At 44.8% G+C, this 24,811-nt stretch overlaps 1 protein-coding gene across 1 annotated transcript in view; it reads right to left on the bottom strand.

Annotated features, from left to right (window-relative positions):
• The window catches only part of LOC146208980 (glycerophosphocholine cholinephosphodiesterase ENPP6-like), a 39,783-nt gene extending 36,933 nt beyond the window's left edge, over positions 1-2,850 (bottom strand). The window contains exons 1-2 of the mRNA XM_084587344.1: positions 2,726-2,850; positions 2,533-2,564 (exon numbers count right to left, since the gene is read on the bottom strand). The gene's annotated coding sequence lies outside the window, so the exon portion shown is untranslated. The remainder of the gene's footprint in view (positions 1-2,532; positions 2,565-2,725) is intronic.
• Between the last annotated feature and the right edge of the window lie 21,961 nt (positions 2,851-24,811).

Raw genomic sequence — 24,811 nt, 5'->3', positions numbered from 1 at the left:
AACACCGAGAAGAGCAGGAAGAGAAGAAGAAGAGAAGGGTGCTACCAACTAGATCAAATTTTGACATGACTGAAATGAATGCTATGTGTAAGGGCTCGTTATATTCCAAGCATTGTCTACCACCTGGTTGATGGTATGGATATGATCGATAGTATACTACCGTTTTCGAAAACCTGCTTGATCCTTTGCTTTGTTGGCTGTGCAGCGGTAGTGCAGCGGTAAAACATCCGGCTTGCATGCAAGAAGACCGGGGCTCTAATCCCAGTACCGCGAAATTCTCCACCGGATAAGAAAAAAAAAATCCGCGTGTCGATGGAATTGCATAAACAGGTTTGGGGTGCGTCCTGATGACGGTGAACATCTCCAGCAGCGCACTCCCCCACCAGAACAGGAGTTGGCCACTCTGGTGCAGTAATTGGCCGCAACCTCCTATGATAAGCTCCATAAAACCCCGGCCGTCAGTCACCAGCGGCTGCGGAACAACTGACCATGGCGGCGGTCAGACCTGTGAAATAGGAGGGGGTGCTAAACATTTCTGGCTGCGCTGGACAGGCCGCCATCGGGAAACAGCCCTGGCAACGTTCACCGCTAGAGCCCCAGCTAGTGAAGCCAGTTTAGCAGTGCTGTTAGAGGAACTCAGATAGGATGTCATAGGGCTTAGTAAGGTCAGAAGGCCGAATGAGGCATATACTGTACTGAAGGATGGGCATGTACTGTGTTATCGAGGTTTACCAGAGAGACGAGAAGCATTGTAATTAGGCTTAATAAGCGGTATAAATAAAGGTTTTACAGGCCTATGCACCTAGATGTATTTATGATGATCAGGCAGTTGAACGCTTCTACGAAGATGTAGAATCAGCACTGCGAAAAGTAAAGACGCAGTATACTTATGCTAATGAGAGACATCAATGCCAAGGTAGGGAAAAAGAAGACAGTAGAACTGGCAGTAGATGACTATGGCATTCGCTGTAGGAATAGTGGGGGGGAATTACTAGTTGAGCTTGCAGAGCGCAATAACTTAAAGTTATGAATACCTTCTTCAGCAAACTGAAGAACCGGAAATGAACATGGAAGAGTCCTAACGGGGAGACTAAAAATGCAATTGACTTCATACTGTGTTCAACCCCCGCCATTATGCAAGATGTAGAGGTAATCAGGAAAGTGCGGTGCAGTGACCACGTGACGGTGAGGTCCCAAATTAGTCTAAATCCGGACAAGGAACGCAACATATTAGTACGAAAGCAGTCCATCAGCGAAATAACGATGAGGAGAGGGCAGAAGTGTTCAGAATCTCGTTACAGAATAGATATTCAGCTCTAACCAAGGATGGCGACATTACCCTAGAAGCAACAAAACAATAATTTCAGAGGTATCATTACTGAATGCGCTGTAGAAGTAGACGGTAGGATAGTTAGAGAGGATACCGGTAAGCTGCCTAAGGAGACGAAAGACTTAAGAAACGCCAGAGTATGAAAGCTTCCAATCCAACAGACCGGATAGAATTGGCAGTGATATCAAAGCTAATCAATAAGCGCAAAGTGGCCGTTGTAAGAAAGTAAACATGGGGAAAATTGAGCATGCTGGAAAGATACGGGGCAAGCCTAAAAGCGGTGAAGAAGAAATTGGGCATAGGCAAAAATCAGATGTATGCGCTAAAAGAAAACGCAGGCAACGTCATCGGGAATATGGACAAGATAGTCAGAATCGCCGAGGAGTTATATAGACTCTATTCGCTAACAAGCTTAGCAGGAGGCAGTTGTGGCAACCCTGGATTGTGGCGACGCCAAAACGTTGGGCGGTTCGAAACTAAAAGCAGTGAAAATATGTTTCCGAGGAGTTTCGGCACTGGCTTGTCGGACACATGAGGCGCCGTTTGCAATGCCGTCCAACCAGAGCTCGGATCTCACATGCGCCGTGGCAGGATTTGCCGCAGGCCCTCTCTCTCTCATAATTCCCCATCTCCGATGTTGCATTGTGCGTGCCATGGTTGCGAGTAAAGCTGCAATGACATCACGTGAATAAGCTCTACACTCCTCTCTACAGTAGCCAAAGTAGTCAGGACCACGCAGTACCTGATGTCATAGACGCTACCGGAGCCATGGAAGAATGCAAACATTATCCTCATTCATAAAAAAAAACGGGATGCTAAGGACCTTAAAAGTTACAAACGAATCAGCTTGCTGTCTGTTACTTATAAGGTATTTACTAAGGTAATCGCTAATAGAATCAGGACAACCTTAGACTGCAATAAAGGAAAGGATCAAGCAAGTTTGCGGAGACGGTACTCTACTATCGATTGAGTTTATGCTGGGGAAAATATTAAAAGAAGAGCCAAATTCATGTAAAGGTGAAGAGAGTGCCCATAAGAGACTCTTAGAAACAGAAATGTATTGAAATGCATCAAACGCCACGATTTTGTCTGTGGCCTAGATTTTTAGGTAGCCAAAGAAGTGGAGAAGGGTAGGAAATTTATTACATACGATTAACACTAGAAATTGTGGCGGTGGAGGACGCTTACTGGAAGGTAATTACCGTAGCAAAATCAGGCATCCAAGTCTTGACGGCTGTGCAAATACAGTCAAAATAGAGAAACAAAAGCATTAACTTTGGAACTTAGCAGATTCATATCAAATTTTACTTGCTGTTGCAACTATATAAATTGCTGCGTTAGGATGCACAACTCTTAATAGCAAAGCCTATATAAACTTAGAAATTTTGAACTCACCAGTGCAACAAAGCCAGAGGCAGTTGTGTCGTCGGCGATGGGCCACGCTGGGCGTCTTGTTGAACGTTCGTCACCCACATTACGGTCAAGGGAAGCGATGACCAATCAACATTATTCAGCGTGCTGCTGATAAAGGTGCGAAGCGGCAATCTGAAATCAGCGGTAGCCGTGTCCTGTCACGATGAACGCGAAGGACAGAGTGAATGTTGAGTCTGGGAATTCCGCACAAATCTTTGCGTGACAAATATTTCTTGTTCATGTAAGAATTTTGCCCATTTCCATACCCTCCCGAATCAACAAGAAGTAACTTTTTCCTCTTCCGACTGGTGATCAGCAGCTGTGCAGAAATTTTGTTTAGGACAAATTTGACCTGATAATTGAAATGTGCTAGATCTCAACATACTGGTGACACGTGAAGTTATCTTTTTTGTTACGAGTCTCTTTCGCTGTAGTTAAAACGGTCCCAGTGGTAGCTCATATCGAATATTTTACACTGGCATTTATATGGACAAAACTTTCTCTAATGAACTTCGATGGGCTTGAGCGCCAAAAAAATTGGCAAATGTCAGTTCCCACTTAGCACACTTTGCTTAAATGTTAGAACGTCATGACGTTTTTCATACCTCTTGCGCTGCAGCCGGGCCCAAGTCACGTCCAGCTACTCGTTTTCTTAAGTATTTTTCCAGCTACAGTCAAATCCTTTTGTGGCGTGCATGTCGCGACATACATTTATGAGCCATCAGCAACAACTTGGCCTAAATATATTTTCCCTTCTAATAAGAGTTCCTATTCTACAAATAAAACATACCACCTAAAATGAAAATTAAAATAGTTGTCACGTTTTACGCATGGCTTGAACCTAGCCATACGAGCGAACACTGTGTTCAACATGGTTATATTGTATAATTGGTTCACAAGAAAAAGGAAGGCGCAGTATCTGTCCACATGATATGTGGACACCTGAACCACGCCGTAAGGGAAGAGATGAAGGTGGGAGAGAAAGGGGAGCCGTAGTGGAGGGATACGGAGTAATTTAGACCACCTGGGGATTTTAACGTGCGCCGATATCGCACAGCACACGGACGCCACTTCGTTTCGCCTCCATCGAAACGCAGCCGGCGTGGTCGGCTTCGAACCCGGGAACTCCGGACAGTAGTCGGGCGTCTTACCACTGCACCACCCCGGCAGGGCAGCATGGTCATGCATGGTTTAAATTTTTAATTATGGGCCCTCAAGCTTTGCATCGAGAGTAGCTGCGATAGCCGACGGCGAATTCTAATCCGGCGTTACACGAGTAATCTCGGGAATATCAATTCGAGGATGATCCGTCCCTTGTGCGCCTGATTTCAGCAACTCGGATGTAGTTTACGGAAATTAAAAACAAACCTGTCGAGAGATAGTTGAGGCATTTTACATTCTTAAGGATAAGGCCACGCGTTTGGCTAAGGCGTCTGTTAACCTCCATAGTAAGGAATTGGCTCTGTTAGATAAATTGATTGTTAGGCCACGACTTTGAATTCTTTCTGTCCTTACACGGGTTTCAGTATTGTTGTTGTTGTCATAATGACATATAGCAAATACCCACAGAGGGGGATCGGCCAATAACTGGGCAGCAAGGAAAGTTTTGAGTATGCTTACATGTAAAAAAAAAATGATTGCATGCGTCGAGGAAGAAAAAAAGACAGGTGAAACAACGCAAATAAGAAATTAGAAGTCATAATGCACGCAAGAGATGGGCACCGGAATTTGTAGAACAAGTGATGTTGAAACATTTAGCAAGGCAAACAATTTGATTTCAATAAAAAAATTGCATGGCGATAAAAACAGACCTCTGACTGTGCGAACGCATCTCAGTGTGAGTCTTTGTTGTCTCCTTTCCGTCCATAAATATTTAGTTGTTAGTCCAGCCTCGTCTTGTTCGCTTCAATTCTCTGTGTTTCATCGTTTGGCTGGTTAAAAATGGAGGAAACAAAACCAGCAATGTTGCATTCACAATGCATAGGGGTGAACGCTTTGTCGGTTGCCATTTTTCCCGTTTCACATTTTTAGCTCAGAGGAGCCTTCTCTTTGGAACTCTGCGAAATGGAAGCATCGTCCAGCCAGTTCGGAAGTGATGCGGGCACTCATGTATGCAGATATACGAAATCCCGGCATGTATTGACGGGAACAACAACCCCGAACGTACAACTCACGCAAAAGAAATGCGGGATTGACGCAAATATAGCGCGCACCTTCGCGGAAGCGGCGCCGACCCTTTCAAAGGATGTCCTTACCCTCCAGAGAGCAGCAGAGGAGGACGTGCGCATCGAGACACCCTAGTGAAGGGGATTGATGTTATGAGCGACCCCTTTGAAACTATGTGGTGATGTAATCACCATGCTCAACTTTTCTGTTATGTTTTTTTTTTAACTTAGATAATCCGTCATGTTTATCGATTTTCCTTTTAGTCCCGGGTTATATTTAAATACCAATGTTTCTAGTGCCTATGAGATATGCGCCATCTGTACGTTTTGTAATGCGCTTGTAGCGTTGGTTAATAATCACCGTCAAAATCATATTTCCCTTTGACCTTCCCTAGTGTAAAGAAACAAATGTTTGCGTCGTTGGTGGCTGAAAACCCATTATTTTAGGCATAGGTGAAACAGAAACCGAGAGCGCCGCTGCTAGTTGTAAACCGTAGGGTCCAATGTGCCATAACTATGTGGTATATTTAACCCGCCCTTGTCCGAGAGTATATTATATGTCCGAGAGTATAATATACAAACGGAGACGCCCTGAAGGCCATGAAATAACCATGTGGTATAAAAAAAGAAGTTTGTCGGTCGCGTCGAGCTGGTTTGACGACATAATACGATTCAGTCGACTATGAAGTTGCGTCCTTAAACATGGTCCTGAATGTGTTGAGCTCTTCGTCCCGAAGTCCACCGTCCTTGCACTTTCTTTGACAAAGCTTCAAGGTGGCATGTTGGTGGCTTCGTCCACCACTACCGCAGCCTTGCCCGTGGTAGCGCAAACCACGTAGGCGTTATAAGGGGAGCATGTTTGAAACAGTTGTCAATGTCCATGGCCAACTGCAGCACGGAAGAATGTAGAATGATTGTATTATTGAATCAAACAGTTGCACGTACTTATGACTGACTCTTGATATTGATGGGGAGAGGGGGGGGGGGGCGGGGGGGGGGGGGAGTGGTATCTATTGGCGAGAATAGATTAAAATGACGAAATGACGATTGCCGAAGTATAATCACGGATAACTTATTCGAATCAAACTCAAACAGCATTCTTTGTTCATCAGTCTTACTCGAAAGTTTAATCTGCCCTAATATTTTTTTTCTCTGCTTTTACCGCTAATCAAACAAGGATGTCACAGAAACCCTTTGTGGGCCCTAAACCGTGTGGAAGCAAAACAAATCACGAGTTGAAGATACCTATTATTTCATTCTTTACCTGGCTCTTCATCAGTAGGTTAGTTTCCTTCCTCATCCAGTCCAGAATAATTTTTACAGGTTCACACCGCCGGTAATACGCTCACTTTATTTGTGCTTTAAAGGCTACACGTCTACTAAAAGGGAAATTACACAGTAATAGGGGAAACGATTGTGCCAAGCATTTTGATTTCAATGATATCAGCACAAAATTGTCAGCAGCATGTTCTTGTGAATAATGCATCTGCTTAAAAAAAAAAAAAAAAAAAACCTTTCGCACTGTAATTCTGAAACTGAACTCCACATAAAAAAATCGTTTGGAGAATGGCTTTCCAGGACAGTAAGGATGAAAAAAAGTTTCCATCTTACTGAGGTAATCTGAATTCTATTACCAGGGCGTCCCAGGCAGGCTACAAAACGAGGAAACTGTCATGGAAAGAGGCATGAGCACTGGCGCAGCCATATATAGCTTGCAGTGGGTGCTATACGCGGCCGGTCGCAAAAACAACCGCTAGGCAGAAAGGGAGATGCATCGATCATAACATTTTAAGAGGCGCTCTGACGTTCCTTTCGGCTACTTCTCTAGTCAGGATCTAAGCATTTTGTGCCATTACGAGTGACAAGTTCTCGTCTTGAAATAATCAGCCTAGTAAATCCCGAGAATACATTTGAACCTGGCTCATATACGCGAGGACTCGTATGGTATCATAAGGCAAAAAAATTAATAATTGCTGTATCCGGCGCTCCACTGCCGGGTTTGAATTCATTACCAATAAATAAACCCTTTATTTCGTGCTCTTTGTGCACATGGTAGGATTAAGAGCAATAGTGGACTCGGGTATTTATTACATTTTACCGTTTGGTTATCCTTTGTATATGTTATAAAAAATGTTGCCTTTTTTTTTTTTTTTTACTGAATGTAGCCGAAGAACATATGTAATGCTGCTTTTCTTTTTATTTCTTTACCACCAACAGCATTTTATTTCATCAAATTTTTGTTACGCGATATGCAGTGAGGTCGCTAGGTAGCAACTCTCGTCATATGCTGCACATCCTGCGATGTTCTTGCCCACTCACGTTGTTTTAGGCAGCCTATCGCTGAGATCGACGTGGTCTGCTCTTAGAGCGTGACGCAAAAGCGTCGGCCATTCTCACTCCGACGACTGCAGTGAAATTGCTACTATCGCTGGCTTCAACTTTAGCATCTTTGATTGCCAGAAAATGGCCGAAAATAGACAGCTGCGTTCTCAGCCTTGGTGATCCTCTTCCTCTACGTACTGTTACGACCAAGCATCCGCAATTGCGCGCTCTATTGTTCGCCTGTGGGCATGGATAAGTTTTGTGAATATGTGGTGATGGTCCAATGGCTCTAAGTGAGCCTGTTTCCAGGAATCCTGTTTTGTAAGCATGTTTTGCTTTGTGGACAACCTGCAAATGCCAAATTGACCCTGTCAAGAGAACGTCTGGAAAAACACAAAGAAACGTCCCCCTGAGGGAAATAGCAGGAAGTGCTTTCTTTCTTTTGTTCACCCTTCCAGTCGAGAAGTGCTATCCTCCAGTGATGAATGCCTCCTATCCAAAGGAGACGACAGAGTGACATGTCCGCTGACGTGCAGGACAAGAAAGGAGCATGACTCATACGGCCATTAAGTGATTTCCCGGGAATGCAGGAAAGATTTGCAATTGTCGAAAAGGGACCATGTTGGGAGCCCTATGCGGCGCCACGTGCACTCGGGTTTCTGAGAAGTAAAACCCCTTGTCAGAACCAGCCTGTGGTTTCTTTGCTGAAGAATAGAAATGTACCTCCTCTCCTCGCCGTTCCCAAGCTTTTCCCGCCAACAAGTGATCACGCCCAACGAATGAATGCCGGACCAGTCAGTGCTTCAGACCATCAGTGCAGTGATGTGTTCGATTGGATGCCGATACCTGAGGGGCGTGCCCTGGATTTGGTTGGTCAGCATCTTCAGAGAGGGGCTGGACATAGGGGGTTTTTAAGGACGCTGCAGAGCACGAAATGTCGCTCTGGGCCCTGGGTAAACGGCTCATCCAGTCGCTTCTCGCTATGAACTCTTAACGCTTGCCATTTTGCTGATGTACCCTTCTTTTTCGTGTAAATAATCTTGTAAATAAGTTTCTCAAAGTGCCATTAAACCTGCTTGTACATATTTCACCAACTTCGAAGATTCAGTCCTTCTTCAACCCCGAGTCTCTGCACGCTACCAAGTGAAGGCCGGGTCGACTTAGCCCCAGCGTCACGACAACTGGTGATCAGCGGTGGGATCTGAATCTGCAAGCACAACGACTGGTGACCAGCGTTGGGATCTGAATCTACAAGCCACAACATCTGGTGATTGGAGGTGGATCTGAAGCTACAAGCCACAACATCTGGTGATCGGAGGTGGCATCTCAAGCAACAAGCAGGCGCAACAATCGGCCAACAAGACAGCAGCTCGGAACATCGATCGCATGTGTGGGTGAGTGCTTGGCTTTTCTTCTGATGTGGACCAGGTTCTAGAACAGGGTTAGATTTTAGAACTGGTAAAAAGTGTTGAAACGCCTTTAGGTTTGGTAGTTTGCACTGTTGTTTTGGAAGTAGCCGACACTCGGAGCGATCATGGACCTACAAAAGCTGCAGAAACCGGACCTGTTGCTATTGTGTGAGGAATTGGGAATTGATACAAGTGGTTTGGCACGAAAACCCTTGATTATAAAGGCAATCACTGATCTGGGAACCGATGATGAGGAGCTCAGTGAAGCATGGAACCTCATCGGTCAAAAAAAGGAGCAGCTCAGACAGCAGAAAGAGCGGGAAAAAGAGGAAAAGAGGCGTGAGCGTGAACTTGAGAGGGAAAAAGAGGAAAGGGAGCGCGAACGTGAGTGGGAAAAAGAGGAAAAGAAGCGTGAAAGAGAAGCAAAAAAGCTGGACCAAGAAATTGAGCTCCGGAAATTAGAACTAGAGTTGAGCAAGAGGTCGGGCAATTGTCCCCAGCTAGCGGTACCTCTTCTCAACAAGGAGGCAGATTTCAAGATGTCAAAGTACATGCAGCCATATGTGATATCAGGGGATATCGGTCTGTATCTGGCTAACTTTGAGCGAACCTGCGAAAAACTGTCCTTCCAGCGAGACACTTGGTCTCAGAGATTATTGACGGTTCTGCCCTGCGAGGCAGCGGAGGTTGTCGCGCGGCTAAGCAAGGAGGACGCGGACAACTACGAGAAGGTCAAAGCTTGCCTTCTGAGAAAGTATAGGCTTAGCGCCGAGGCGTTCAGACAACGTTTTCGGAACGCTACTAAGTCCAGGGACGAGAGTTACCCTGAATTCCTGTACAATTTAAGAGTTAATTTGGGCGAGTGGCTAAAGAGCACTGATTCCTACAGTGATAGGGACGCTGTAGTCGAGCGAATTCTTTTGGAGCAGTTTTATAGCTGCCTCCCAGAAAAAGAAAGAAATTGGTTACAGGACCGAGGCGACATTAAGTCGGCAACTGAAGCTGCCGAAGTCATTGAGGAGTACGCTTCGCGCCGACAATTCAGCAACCCAGCAGTGGATAGGCTCCGCAATCCCAAGTTGAGTGTAAATAACCGTCAGAAAAGGCACTTTGCTAGATTTGCAAACGAAGAAAGGAAGGCTTCTTCAGGCAAACGCCCTAGAAAGGACGGCAGTGAGAAAAGTGGGGAAGTGACCAACGCGCAGAACACAAAGATCAAGCTTGGGGCTAGGAAGCCGCTCACATGCTTTAGGTGTAATGAGCAGGGTCACATTGCCGTCAACTGCCGGAAAGAAAAGTTTGTTTTCTCGTATGTCAGTGACTGCGATGAAAATATGCAGCTTTTGGAACCTTACATGCATGACCTAGTAGTCAACGGGAAGCCTTGCAAGGTACTGCGCGATTCGGCCGCAACGATGGATGTTGTCCATCCGGCGTATGTGTCGCCTTCCGACTATACAGGACAGTGTGCATGGATCCGACAGGTAGTTGAGGAACAGAGTGTGTGCTTGCCGATCGCGAACGTGGTCATCGAGGGCCCTTTCGGCGAATTAACAACCGAGGCTGCCGTTTCAGGAAAGCTTCCTAAGTGCTATCCGTATTTGTTCTCCAACAAATCGGATATGCTACTGCGAAAGAGGGGCATCCTTTTCGGAGACAGAGTTGTGCCAGCCTTAACACGTTCAAAGGCGCGAGAACTAGCTACACTGCTAATTCCAGAAAAATCCACCGCGGAGGAAACGACAGCTAAAACAGTGGTCGATGCGGAAGACAGTGGGTCAGAAAACTTTGAGAGCAAGGCATCTCAAATAAGTCAACTTGAAAGTGAGCTTGATGAGACGCGGAATGAGGACGTCCTTGGGAGTAACCTCTTGCCGCCAGCGTCTAGTAATCTAACGAGACTTTTAAGTGAAAACCGAGAGGACTTCGCTATGGAGCAAACCGTGGTAAATCTAACGTTAAACCTTCCCGAGGAGATGGGGGATAACTTGATTTGCCTCAGCGGAAAAGGAAGCAACGCTCAGGAGCTTCTCAAAAAGACGGAGCAGAGAGGAGAACTAAAGAAATCCCAGCTGTCCGATCTGGGCGAAATAATAACAGAGTTTGAGTCCTGCTTCGTGGACAGGCCAGGCAGGACTGATTTGACTGAGCACGATATTGAGCTGACTTCAGACGTGCCAGTGCGATCAAGGTGCTACCGATTCTCTCCAAGGCAAAGAGAAATTCTGGATAGGGAAGTAACTCGCATGCTGGAATTGGGAGTAATAAAACCCTCGGAAAGCGATTATGCTTCGCCTATGATCTTAGTAGAAGCTCCAGGTAAAGACCCTAGGCCTGTGGTAGACTACCGAAAGCTAAATTCTCTCACCAGGGATCAAGTGTGTCCTATTCCGAATATTGAGGAGAGAGTAGAACAGGTCAGTAGAGCGGCATATGTGACTACGCTGGACCTTACTCGAGGATACTGGCAAGTACCGCTCACTGAACGCGCCAGCAGATACGCGGCTTTCGTCACTCCGACGGGCAGCTACCAGCCAACAATGATGAGTTTCGGGCTCAAAAATGCTCCATTTTGTTTTTCACGACTCATGGATAGGGTTTTAAAGGGGTGTGAAACATTCGCGGTGCCTTATTTAGACGACATTGCGGTTTTTTCCGACTCATGGGCGAACCATATGGTACATCTAAGAGCTGTACTGAGCCTTTTGCGTCAAGCTGGACTAACTGTAAAGGCCGAGAAATGTTGCCTGGCAAGGGCGACCGTGGACTACTTGGGTCACAATGTAGGTCAAGGTTTCAGGAAACCCAGCGAGATTAAGATTTCTGCGGTAGCAGACTATCCGCGGCCGAGCACGAAGACGGAAATTCGAGCATTCCTAGGTCTGACTGGGTACTACAATCACTACATCCCTAACTATTCAGCTTTGGCCAGCCCTCTGACCGACGCTCTCCGCAAGACAGAACCGACAAATGTAGTCTGGGACGAACAAAAGGAAGCCTCCTTCGTAAACCTGAAGGCTGTGCTGATTAGCCGTCCGGTATTGCGAGCTCCAGACTATGGCCGAGAATTCACGGTCCAGTGTGATGCCAGTGATCGAGGGTTAGGTGCTGTTCTCTGCCAGAGAGATGACGACGGTAATGAGCACCCCGTGCTCTACTTGAGCAGAAAACTGAGTTCTAGAGAGAGGGCTTATTGCGCGTCAGAGAAAGAGTGCGCTTGCATTGTATGGGCCATTCAAAAATTGCAGTGCTATCTTGGAGGGGCCAAATTCACCGTAGAGACGGACCATTGTCCCCTGGCTTGGCTGCAAACTGCGACATCGAAGAACAGTCGCCTTCTTAGGTGGAGCTTGATTTTACAGCAGTACAATTTTGAAATAAGATACAAAAAGGGGAAGTTAAATGGGAATGCGGACGCGCTTAGCCGCTCTTTCTAAGCGGTCCGAGATGTTCCTCACCATGTATCCAAATTGATAATCAGGTTTTTTTTTTTCGTGCGCTTGTATATGTGTGACTATGTAAAGCAGCACGTTTGGTTTTCTAGGAATACGTGGGTCCTGAACGTCTTGAGAGTGGGCTTTTCTCGAACAACAATGGCAGTTTTCTTTTAACCTGGTCTCTTCAGACGGGAGCCGAGTGCTTGCTTCGACATGTGGTTGAGTTTCAGACAGCTCGAGCAATTTGGCCTACAACAATCAAGACAACGCGACAAGCAACAGCGAGCTTCAAGCGTTCACGTGCAGGCCATTAAGTCGTCTCTTCATGCAGCAGCTGGGACTGCTGCCCTCCGAGTCTCTTCTGGCGGGGGAGGAGGCTGTTACGACCAAGCATCCGCAATTGCGCGCTCTATTGTTCGCCTGTGGGCATGGATAAGTTTTGTGAATATGTGGTGATGGTCCAATGGCTCTAAGTGAGCCTGTTTCCAGGAATCCTGTTTTGTAAGCATGTTTTGCTTTGTGGACAACCTGCAAATGCCAAATTGACCCTGTCAAGAGAACGTCTGGAAAAACACAAAGAAACGTCCCCCTGAGGGAAATAGCAGGAAGTGCTTTCTTTCTTTTGTTCACCCTTCCAGTCGAGAAGTGCTATCCTCCAGTGATGAATGCCTCCTATCCAAAGGAGACGACAGAGTGACATGTCCGCTGACGTGCAGGACAAGAAAGGAGCATGACTCATACGGCCATTAAGTGATTTCCCGGGAATGCAGGAAAGATTTGCAATTGTCGAAAAGGGACCATGTTGGGAGCCCTATGCGGCGCCACGTGCACTCGGGTTTCTGAGAAGTAAAACCCCTTGTCAGAACCAGCCTGTGGTTTCTTTGCTGAAGAATAGAAATGTACCTCCTCTCCTCGCCGTTCCCAAGCTTTTCCCGCCAACAAGTGATCACGCCCAACGAATGAATGCCGGACCAGTCAGTGCTTCAGACCATCAGTGCAGTGATGTGTTCGATTGGATGCCGATACCTGAGGGGCGTGCCCTGGATTTGGTTGGTCAGCATCTTCAGAGAGGGGCTGGACATAGGGGGTTTTTAAGGACGCTGCAGAGCACGAAATGTCGCTCTGGGCCCTGGGTAAACGGCTCATCCAGTCGCTTCTCGCTATGAACTCTTAACGCTTGCCATTTTGCTGATGTACCCTTCTTTTTCGTGTAAATAATCTTGTAAATAAGTTTCTCAAAGTGCCATTAAACCTGCTTGTACATATTTCACCAACTTCGAAGATTCAGTCCTTCTTCAACCCCGAGTCTCTGCACGCTACCAAGTGAAGGCCGGGTCGACTTAGCCCCAGCGTCACGACAGTACCGTCTAAGTTACATAGTATGTTATTTAGAATTAATCATGTAGATATCCCCTATACTTACCGATTTCTAAGCCACATGAAGGTGTTACGTAGTCTTGTTGAGCCTCCGGGGCCGTTTTAAATTAACCAAGAACACCTGAGGGTGCGGATGGAGATTGCTCCTCACCCTTTTGCAGCCGACTGCAAGGCTCAGAAGGCACTGTCACCTGAAGAGTTCAGTCTTGAACTTTCTGCCTTGAAACTTTAGTCGAACCTGATCTATTCCCACTCACTAGGACGTGGATGTCGATAGTGGAACGTGGGTGGTCAACACAGCGGCGTGCCATTGAACTCCAAAGCCGCACGCGATACACGCGTCGCCAGCTTTAATAACATGGAGTGGCGGCGAGCTGAAGAGGCGCCCGCCGACACAACAAACTCGTCAGCGGGCGCGGCTGGTCGGCGGCTGCGAGCGACGATCGCAGGTCGTGTTTCGAGCAGCGGCCGAGTGTCAGCGGCGGCTGCATCGCGCAGCCAACGCTCGTGCCATTCACCCTGTGTCAGTCTCCGCTTTCTGAGCGCCAACCATTAGCTGCGTAACAAGACTCCCGTCGCTGATCTGCGCGATGTTTTTATCTTGTGCGCGGTCCGTTGGTGCCAAATGTCTGCAAAGGCGTAGGTGGCGGCACGAGCTTTTTAGTGGCCTTACGAAGAAGAGACAAAGCTGCGACTTATGAATCTACCGCTGCTCCAGGCAAGTCCTCCTTTGCACGGAAAGGACAGTATTCGCCGCGAGATCTACCTAGAGGTGGCGCCACCATCGTTCCAACCGTGAGGATCGGCAGCCGGTGGCGCTCGCGGAAACGCACGCGGCGTAGGTCTGCTTCCAAGTTTACGGCGAGTTTGTTGGCGAAGAAAACGTGCCTTCCGCAGTGCATTAGCATGGTTTAGAGTGCTCCATAAAAACAATTTGGTCAATGCTGCAGAAAATAAGCGTGTATTTTAGGGTAACCAGGCACGCAACCACCGCTCTTTTATATTTACTGGCGTCGTTTTGCACGCTTTTCGCGTTGTACCGCGCGGTCATGGGCGTTATATTTTTTTTGTGTTCCACTTGACTAATGACAGCTTTGGCTTTTTCTTATTGCTTTTTCAACAGTATCCGCGTGTCTTATACGGGTGTCAGACCGGCAAATTTAGTGTTAAGCCGACGCAGACACAACGTTCGCCCTCTAACCTACAGTACTTTAGAACGAATCGAGACACAGTCTGGTCCCGATCGAGACACAGACACAGACAAACTCGAGAATAGGCTGGTTAAATGTAGCACTGACAACATAGCGCACATCACTCTGGCTACATAACCTGGCGTATTCTCCGAAAATTAGATTACAATGACACTGTGCAGAAAATCTCGCTTCACAGGAAACCTGACTGTGCACGTGTAGAGCGAAGAGTGGCTTGAGTCTTCCGAGCTCACAACGAGGTGAATGCATCTTGCGGTCTTATCCCGCTGTGGTTGTGCAGTGGTAATAAAGAAGAAAAAACCCAGTTGGTGCTGTGGTAGGAAGCTCGACTACTGTGCCCAAGCATGTGGGATCGAATCCCGGCCTCGGCGGCCACTTTTCATTGTAGGTGAAAAGCTAGGCGTCCGTATGCTGTGCAATGTCAGTGCACGTTAAATAACCCCAGGTAGTCAAAATTTTCGGAGCCCTCCACTAAGGCGCCTCTGATAGCCTGAGTCCCTTTGGGATGTTAAACGCACAAACCTTCTTGCTGTCAATGTCAGAAAATTACAGCGCCAATAGTGCTAAATTATTTCCTGAAGCCGATCAAAGTATAAGGGATCTGATGTGTGTGAAGTTGACAAATGGTAAATTAGTAGTGTAATAATTCTTTACCACCGATAAATTTTGTTGTGTGAGAAAAGATTTACACACTTGACAAAGTTTAGGATAATCAGAGATTAATTTTTAATAAGGTTGAAGTGCAAGCTTCGGATCAGTCGCTGCAAAGACATGGTAAAAAAACACTGTGCATGGGCGCTGTCATGTTCTGGCAATGCATTTTGAGAGGCTGAAGAGTTTTAATAACTAATTTCTGAGTGACTAAATATGATGCGAAGCAAAATATTAGAATTAGTTGCAAAACGAGTGCCAGACATAAAACTGCCCAGAAAGAAACAGAGTTTACTTTACCATGCGACTCTAAAGATGTACATTTATGCCCGAGCAAAGCACCGATAGTTAAGCCCGTGGGAAGCTATTTCACTCCCCTTGTCAGAAACAACGAGTTTGCTCGGAAGACAGTGGAAGCATTTAGACGAAAAAAAAAAATGTAATGGGCTACCAGTGAGACACATTGATCAAGATGTATTATGTAATATTTAGTGTAACAATTAGGCGCTGGGAAGATATGTTTCTCAAACGTTCGAGCATTTCACTAAAGCAAGATTTGCTTACAAACCATCAACAGCAAAAGGAATGCACAATGGGTTTAACGCACCGACGTGACATCGGTTATGACGAATGAAGTAGCACCGGGCATCGGTGTCGTTGAGGGGTTGTTTAACATGCAGTCAAATCCACAGCAGAGCAGCGCCTTGCGCAAGAACCGCTATTGAACCCCCCGTTCTCGAACTCAGCAATCGAGCACCCTACCACTCAGACACCACGATGGCGGTTTAGCAAAAGGTACTCAAACAACTATATTGCGTATAAAGAAGGCAAAGTGTGGTCTATTCGAACTGTGCTCTGTTATGGAGCAGTCCGCAGTCGCATGCTTCAGTAGCTATAATATTCCAAACATAAATGGGAATGCACGATTTCTGAGCGTTTGCGTTAAGTTGTATATTTGTGGCGGTGACCTGTTTTGCTTTGGCACGTCGCCTAACAACACAAACGCTTCGTTTGAGACACCGCTTTTCAAAGAATCTCAAACGCCCAAGACCGACTGATGATGTCCTCATCTCGATAGGAAGGTTTTTTTTTCTTCTTTAATGGAGCGTCGCATAGCCTGCTCACATTTCTTTTGCAAGAGGCAAGTGGGCAAGCAAAAGCGCGCCGGAAACGCGAAACAAACAAAAAGCCCGCTTGTACACACCGCAAGCGCGCATCAAATCACTGCGGCCTGGCACGTGACGCGCACACGCATCTACATTGAATAGGATTCACCGCTGCGCCGTAAGGTGGCGACTCTGCTCAATCTCGAGGCCAATACTGAAACAATCTCAACAAGAAATGACACACGATTTCGATGATCTTCGAAGTTGATTTCAATAAGTGAATTCGAAGTTGATGGTATGAAGCCACCGCTTCTTAATCAGCCAGCAGTGACCACTATGCGCAAGTGGCCGTGGTCGTGTTATTAGCATGGTACAGAACTCTCTGCTATTTCTGATTCATTCATTCATCGTTATTATTTCTAAAGAACTGTGAATGTACAGCAAGGGAGCAGACATAGGAGGTTTTCTAAAACATGAACCCTCATGTCACGTTGTATCAGCAACACGTTTGGCAGTGAGCATTGACGTTTGTTGTTTTAGTTTATATGTTTAAAAACCATGTCAGGCTTTCTTCACAGCTCGAATTGTAAGCTGAACAGTATCACAGCAACTTTGTATGTATTTTGTTGAATATTTTTATGAATGCCTCTAAATTCATTTATGTCGTATAAGATAGCGAAAATATATTAACATGTATCCGAGCGTACGTATACCTCTCTCAACACAGGAAGTTTCCTGTGCTGAATCTGAACTTTTGAGATAAAGTTCACCTTTATTCTGATGCTCTCGCTGCGCGTTTGGATCGCGCTAAACTTTTTATTCTTGATGGCAATACTGTTGAAACCTATAATTTGAATTAAGCTGTATGCTCACGAATACTTCTTGGCTGGGGTGGCAAGATGAGAAGAGGTACGATTTCTACGGAAAAAGATTTTGGACTTTTATGCTATTTGTGAATTGCGTCGGCAACGACGCCTATTTTGTGAAGAAAAACAGTCATAAATAATTAAGGTATTGAAAGGAACGTATTTGTCGTCGGTAATATTTTTCTTCGTGAAGTAACTACTTAGCATTTTTCCTGTAAGAATATGAAACGACTTTTCTTTATTCAAGAATGAATAATGTGCTTGTGTTGGAAACATATTTAAGTATTTCACTCGCTGATATTTTGTAACTGATATATTCACGTCTTGTTTTCTTTAAAATATTATTTAGATCGCTCTTGCACCTCGCGCGAACCGTTTGGGCCATATTGATGAAATGTAACGGAGAGGGGAGTAAGCGACAAAATTTTGTTTCTTGGCACCCCTACCCTCGCCCCTCCAAATAAAGAAATGGGAATCCGCAAATTTAATTATTATTAAGCTTTTATAGCGCGGTACGTGTCCGCTACAAACCTTTGCAGTGCCAACCAAAATGCCACACATTTCTTAGTGGACAAGTAAGCAAAGAAAAGGACTCTTACTTTGAGGAACGCATCTTTCAACACTGTGGAGCTGAATGAACCATACACTTCATGTTTAAGAAGCAGTTTATATGTTTTGATTATTTGTTGCCTAGTCTAATCTAGAGAATAATATCGAGTTGTGCCCGTGTTTCATGAAGAATACTTTTTTTAATAGCTGGCTAAATTTAGGTTGCACCATAACCTTGACATTGCCTGACAGAGCTATAATAATGTCTTATGTCGTTGTTCTAAAAAAAGCATTATCGTTGTTTACTGATCGCTGTAGAGTGGTGCGCAAGTAAAAAAGGCAATGATGTATAGAAACTACGACTCAGAAGGGACGACGGAAACAAGAGAAAGATGCATATAGCGCCCGTGTCTCTAATAAACCGTTTTGTTTCTCCAGAATATAGCTAGCACAGAGCAGTAAAAGTAAGTAAAACAATATTAAATGCCTTTTATGCCCCCCCCCCCCCGCCCCTCTAAAAATGTTTCAAATGTCTAGAATCTCAGGATCGCAATAAAGCCGCGGAAAAATAGCCATTTTAACAACATACTGTGACAATAGAACGGCGTTTGGTCCATTGGGCCAGCAGTCACATTTCTAGACATCGGCTTCGGGCGCAGAAAATTATTCCAAATCACCTTGTCATTCAATACGCCTCGCGACAAACCCACACTGGTAAAAATGCAGCAAATAAAAGCTTAAGCTCAGACCATAAATGCAAAAACGTACCATAGCGAGGATTTGAAAGAGACGAATTTTCAAACCTCTTCACGACATGACACCGTGCACAAAAAAATGAACGCGGAATGACACAATGACAATATATAGTGCGGTGACTAGGTCCTTACTGGTGCAGCTGTGAATGAGTTGTAGAAATCAGTGTCTAGTGTTCGTAAAAAACAACGATATCAGTGATATGTCGTATGCTTCCATAACCACGGCAAATTAGGGAGAAATGTTCATCCGTATGAATTTTTGTGTGCGATAAAGTGAAGTAAAGCATGTGAAAGCAGCAAGCACATAATAACTGTAGGCGCGAGAGAAAAATATCATTGTGTCGAGTTCTCAGTGCAGTGTCTTTCATTCAAGTCAACTCGCAGATGTGGTTAGATGACAATGAAGACATCGCGCGCATTCAATGCAAGGCGAAGTGTTTAGCTAAAGTTCGTAGGCGTCTCGTTTTGTCCGACGTCCACAGGACAGTGGAATCTTGAACTTTATATTTCAGTAATATTTGCAGATTTCATGGAATTTCTATATCTGATGAATGACATATCAGGATGATTAGAAACAATTATCGACTTTCTGTTTTGTTGACATAGGGGAATAAGAACGTGGGGCTGTAACATTCAAGCTAAAGTCACCTTTCACCAGTATTCATTCGAATAAAAAATGCCCCAAGTCCTTATATGGTTTGTATACACAAGCGCTCACCTTAGGGCCCATTCTCAGAAGCGGATCTACGTTCATTGTCAACAGATATCACATTTTGTTGCATTAATGAACGCACAATGATTTTTTTTCTTTCAGGGGTTCACTTTTCCACCCGAGACGAATGCTAAAGAACTTTCACTCTATAAATTCACTACCGAACTTCTGGCTTCAATATTTTGCTTTTTCGTGTTTTTCCATGGCAAATAACGACAGTAACCACCTCATCAATTATAATGGGACAAAGAAATATTTGCACATATTCGCTCACCACCTTAAAGCATTTTAAACAAATTACGGTACTATGGTCGAGTTCAAGCTGCCATTTTTTTTTATAATAGTTTTACTCTAAACAACGCCCGCCTCTCCTTTCGCAAAGCCTCGTGATGTACACGCATTTTATTAGCTGTATATAACAATAATCTCAAAATTCTTTCCTCTACTGTCAGACGCATAGTATTTACCAAACATTATTAAGGTACCATATTACGCGGAAGACCAAGTTACATATGGATATAGAGCCCGTTTAACCCAGGCTTCCGAATGCGCCTGCGTGGTCTAGGGGTAGCATGTCTGACTAAAAATGCAAGGGTCCTAGAAGGGTGTGTTTCAGACACGACCTCTGATATTTTACTATATGTCTCATTTGTGACCCTCTGTCGGCTAACTGCGAGACGAAGCTGGCCCCTTTTCAAGCCAGGGTCCTCCAAGAAAAGGCATAAACGCAGCCTTTCTGCCCGTTTTGCCTCGCGTTTCTATTAGGTCACTCCTATAGTGACGCACTCAAGAGAGCTGGATGCGAATACTAGAAACCCCCGAGGTGATGAGGCTTGCCTTTGCGGCACCCTGGATGTCATGTTGCTAAAAGCTGACCTAAAGTTATTGACAAAGGCGAATCGCTTGCTACCTTTATAAAATGTTCCAGCCAGGAAAGGAAATTTTGGGAAGTACAGTGCCTAGAAAGATGGCACCGATCTGAACAGGGTAATCCAAGTACTGCGATACGTCATTGGTCACTCTAGCGACCTGTGCTTTGCATAAAAGCTGCTTCCTAAAGCCAAGCCATGTTCGATTCGGAAAGTAGAAGTTAATTTTGCATGTATTCCATTAAAATGGAAAACAATAAAGGGTGTTTTTGGGTAACTCTTAATACGTGAACGTCAAAAATTTAGCAGCAGTAGCTGTATTAAAGATTTTACTCTGGACATCTTATTTGTAAGCATTTTAGTCATTTGTAATCAATTGTCGTTAAATGTCGTCATTAGAAATTTTGGTCATAACAAGTCATTAGTTGGGATTTTAGTCATTACTATACTCATTACTAAGCATTTTAGTCATTTTTAACCAGTTGTAGTCGTTAGAAGTTGTTGTTATACCTTTTAGTCGTCGTTTATATATTACAACTCATTACTAAGCATTTAGGTAATTTCTAGTCATTTTCTGTTGCTTCAGGTTGTCGATAGAGATACTTAACCAGCCAAAAGACGAAACACAGCGAAGAGGAGGACAGGACAAGGCTGCACTATCAACCAACCATACCAACGTGCCCAGTCATCAACCTTGTCGATTGACATATTGGCCTTCACAAGTCATTAGTAGGCACTTTAGTCCCTACCTCTCATTATTAGGCATTTTAAGTCGTTTTTAATCAATTGCAGTCATTGCAATTTGTATTTAGAGGTATTAATTTTTGCTAGTTATTAGTAGTCATTACGAGTCATTAGTGAGTCATATTGGTCCTTACTACTCGTTATTAAGCATTTTTTAGTTGTTTCAAATCAACTGTAGTCATTTCTTGTCACTCATAGACATATTGGTGATTACAAGTAATAAGTAGTCATTATTAGTTTTTATAATTCATTTTAACCTCTACCAATCTCTAATTTACCTCAATTAATTACTATCACTATCAATCATTTTTCCTTCTTTAATCTGCCTTCATACAGTGGACATTTCCTGATGACGCATCTGGCAGCCACGACTGACGGTCACTTTCTGTCGGCGCGCTTTGAGGCTAGAAAGGCTTTCACATTTAAATGAAGTATATAAGTGTTTAGAGGGGGGTGGAGGATAGTTCCTAGAGCACGTGCGGTCACTGGCCTCAAATACGGTATTAAGTAAGCCCTTTTTTTGTCGTCGGTGACGGCTAAAGTTTCAAAAGTTGGCGAGAAAATTTCTGGCTGGATAAAGCTATGGTATTTTATTCGCTTACTAATGATTAGTAGCTCCAGGGATTATTTAAATGAAGTAATAACCTGAGATATATTCCGAATATTTTAATTTTTGAGAATTTCTTCTGGTGGGATTTAGGAATTGCATTCGCTAGTTTGCAGATTATGAGCGGGGAAAACAGATGTAAAGTAATTTTTGAAAACGGTGGCCCATTGATCGCTTTCGATAAGGTCACCGTCAGAATCCCGGAGATTTACGATGAGATTTTGTGTTTTACTGGACAGCATGTGCCAGAACGTCATCTGTTTAGAACTCTTTTGAGTAAAACTTGCCATTAGCTTTTGTACGGTCTGTGGCGTACTGTTTGGAGCATGAACGATATTTTCTCACCATGAGTGATTACTGTTCTGCTTTGCTGTTCGATACAGGCGTCTCTTTTTCCCGAGGAACGACTTAACGCGTTTGTTGAATCATTTATTTTGGCAATCAGATTTTATAAGTATAGTCGAAAGTGCTTGCTTTACAGTATCAGCATGGTACTTTTAAACACTTTTCAGTTTTCGTTTGATGATCGATGTAGATAAAAGTAACGAAAGTCGTTCAAATATTTTTGCAAGACCATTGCTAATCCCGTCAATATTAACCACGTTTGTTGTGTTTCATTTGTTCGTTGGAGATTTTTTTTTTTTAACTGAAGGGACATGTACGTGTAGATGAGACCAGGATTTCTTAATCCGGGAAGCGCAATTATAGATTTGGCATCGTCCAGACTAGTAGTAAGGAAAATGTCTAATATACGGCCTTTGCTCCAGTGGTTCACTTGTTGAATGTTACATCAATAATTAGTTCTAAGAAGTGTTTCTACTCATTGGTTCACGATGAAATTAGGATTGGAAGCGAAGGCCATTTAATTTGTGGGTAATTGAAACCACTTAACAAAAGGATGGGCGCTTTAGGACACACTCTATAATGATCATAACCTTGCTTCGCAGGGACTATAGAAATGTTTTTATCAGATCCAGGCAATACTGGAGCTCATAGTCGTCAGCCTCATGTGGCTCAACAGTCTCGATGATAGCTGGCTTGCTCGTTTGGTCCTGAATACCTAAACATAGGCGTTTGGCCAAATATACCAAACGCGGCTTTTTCAGTGCTCTCAAATTCTCGGTTACCCCGAGTTCTATAACTTCTTCCATCCAGAAAACGTTTATCGTCTCGCACTTTAAAATGACATGATAAGGATAGTTATTTACACGCTTTTTTGTTACCTCATTTCAAAGCCTGGTAAACCCTTAGTGAAGGGAAGCTACATACTCACCGTACCTTGTACCTATAGTCCCTACGAAGTGCATCCCAAACCTGCCAGTAAGCTGTTGCCTTGAACCTGCTCCAGTAGCGGATCCATTGGTAGCGAGGAGCCGAGTCAGGATTTATTTTGTGGTCACCCAAACAGAGATGAGTCGATAATCAGAACTGAACACAGCTTATTTACATGGTATTAAGAGGGAAGACGAGAAAAATTGCTATTCGGGAAATTTTGTTCATTTTGTCACGTTTGTTCACTCTCGAGTTCTTGACATGCGCACACGTAGAGAACCACCTACCATAAGGGCCATCCCAGCACACTGTTTCTACTCTTTCAGCCCGATGGCAACTCTGTTGGGAGATGAGAGGTATGGTGGTCCAGAGAGAAGGTTTGGCAGCTTCCCAAGGAATGCTGCGACTGGTCTTCTCTACAAGGTTAGGGGGGGGGGGGGGGGGGAGGGTTGATATGTTGTCTCCTCGGCGCTAAGACGCAGGTGCTGCTGCGCTCTGCTTACAACACAGGCGCGTGCGCTGTTCAGTGAATTATTAGCCCACTGTACTGTACTGTATGGGGAAACTACTGCTGTCGCTACCGACATGGGACACCAGGAGTCAAACGGTAGACAGCTCTTTTTTTCCGAAAAACCAGTTCCTTCTGCTGCATCATTTGGAGAGATCTGTTCAAAAATTCAGACAGCAGTGTTAAATCTACACTGCAGAAATGCGAAAGCCTAAGTGTTGCTGCTCCACACTGTGCATCACGTTTGTTCTCATTATCCTTATCTACTAAATGCACTGTCATGATTGTTACTGTCGTCGTTGTCGTTATAAGTATTTAAAGGATAATTATCATCACCACCATCCTCCTCACTGTAGACAAGCAGAAGTATGATATGCTTTTCACGATGCCGGGTGTTTCGTAGTTGGTTAAACCGCTCAGTTAGGGATCCGAGGCATGGAGGTTCGATATCTGGCTGAGAGAGGCTTTTTATCTTTCAGATGCCATTATCATGACGTGATTTGTTTGGCAGCCGCAGTGTGACCAGATGCCGAGAGAAGGAGCCATTAAAAGCTCTAGCCTTAAAAAAAAGGGTACTGCTTCGGCACGCAGGCTGATACGACAGCCTCAGCATGATTTACGCCAAATGGACCTTCAATTGGAAGGTCCATTTGACGTTTGGAAGGCACTCGTTGTAAGCATTCACTGTTTGTTTTTTCCATACACAGTCTCCGGAATATTTCTTGGCTCTACATACGATTGATGGACTACATCCCCATTGTAGCTGCTCAATCTTGAAGCACGCGACACGGCTTTCCGTTCACAACGACATTTTTGATGCATGACAACGAAATCCTTGTATGTTCATCGTCGCTTTCAAGTTGAAGCAAATACCCTTTGAAAATGGCGTTTGTTCTGAGAGGTGTACGCCCTCTGCTTACTGTTATATTGTTACGAAGGGGTAAGACGTCGGAGCGCTGAACAAGACGATAGGGTCGGGAGCTCAGCTGGTCAACGGCAGCGCGTCCGGCACGAGAGTCCTTTTTTTAACGTATTTCTCCTTCACTTGTCTTCTAAACTTCATCTTCTTCAGTACTGTTACATTTTCCCCCTGGGCAGACGAAGCCCCTCCGGGCGAGGTAGTTATTCGTTTCCACGAGAGTGACACGGCTTCATCCGGGCGACATGGGCAACTTCATTTCTGACTGAACGACGACCACTTGCTGTCATACGTGCTATTTGGTAGTTCACTTCACTGATGCGTTCAAGCACAACGTAAGGGCCAGCGTAATGCGCCAACATTTTCTGCGCTAAACCACGCTTTCGGAGAGGTCGCCAAAGCCACACTAAATCTCCAGGGGCGTAAGACACATGGCTATGCCGGCTGTCGTACCGAGCTTTTGAACGCTCTTGCGAAGCGAGAATTCGCAAACGGGCGAGACGGCGAGCTTCTTCGGCTCGACAAAGAGTTTCCGCGATGCACGGTTCATCATGGACGCAGTAAGGAAGAATGGTGTCTAGACAATACC

The sequence above is a fragment of the Amblyomma maculatum genome, chromosome 1, assembly GCF_055883805.1.
Source record: "Amblyomma maculatum isolate TAMU_Amacu chromosome 1, ASM5588380v1, whole genome shotgun sequence".
NCBI lineage: Eukaryota > Metazoa > Arthropoda > Arachnida > Ixodida > Ixodidae > Amblyomma > Amblyomma maculatum.
Note: the sequence above shows the minus strand (reverse complement) of the source record. Positions and strands in the feature narration are given on the sequence as shown.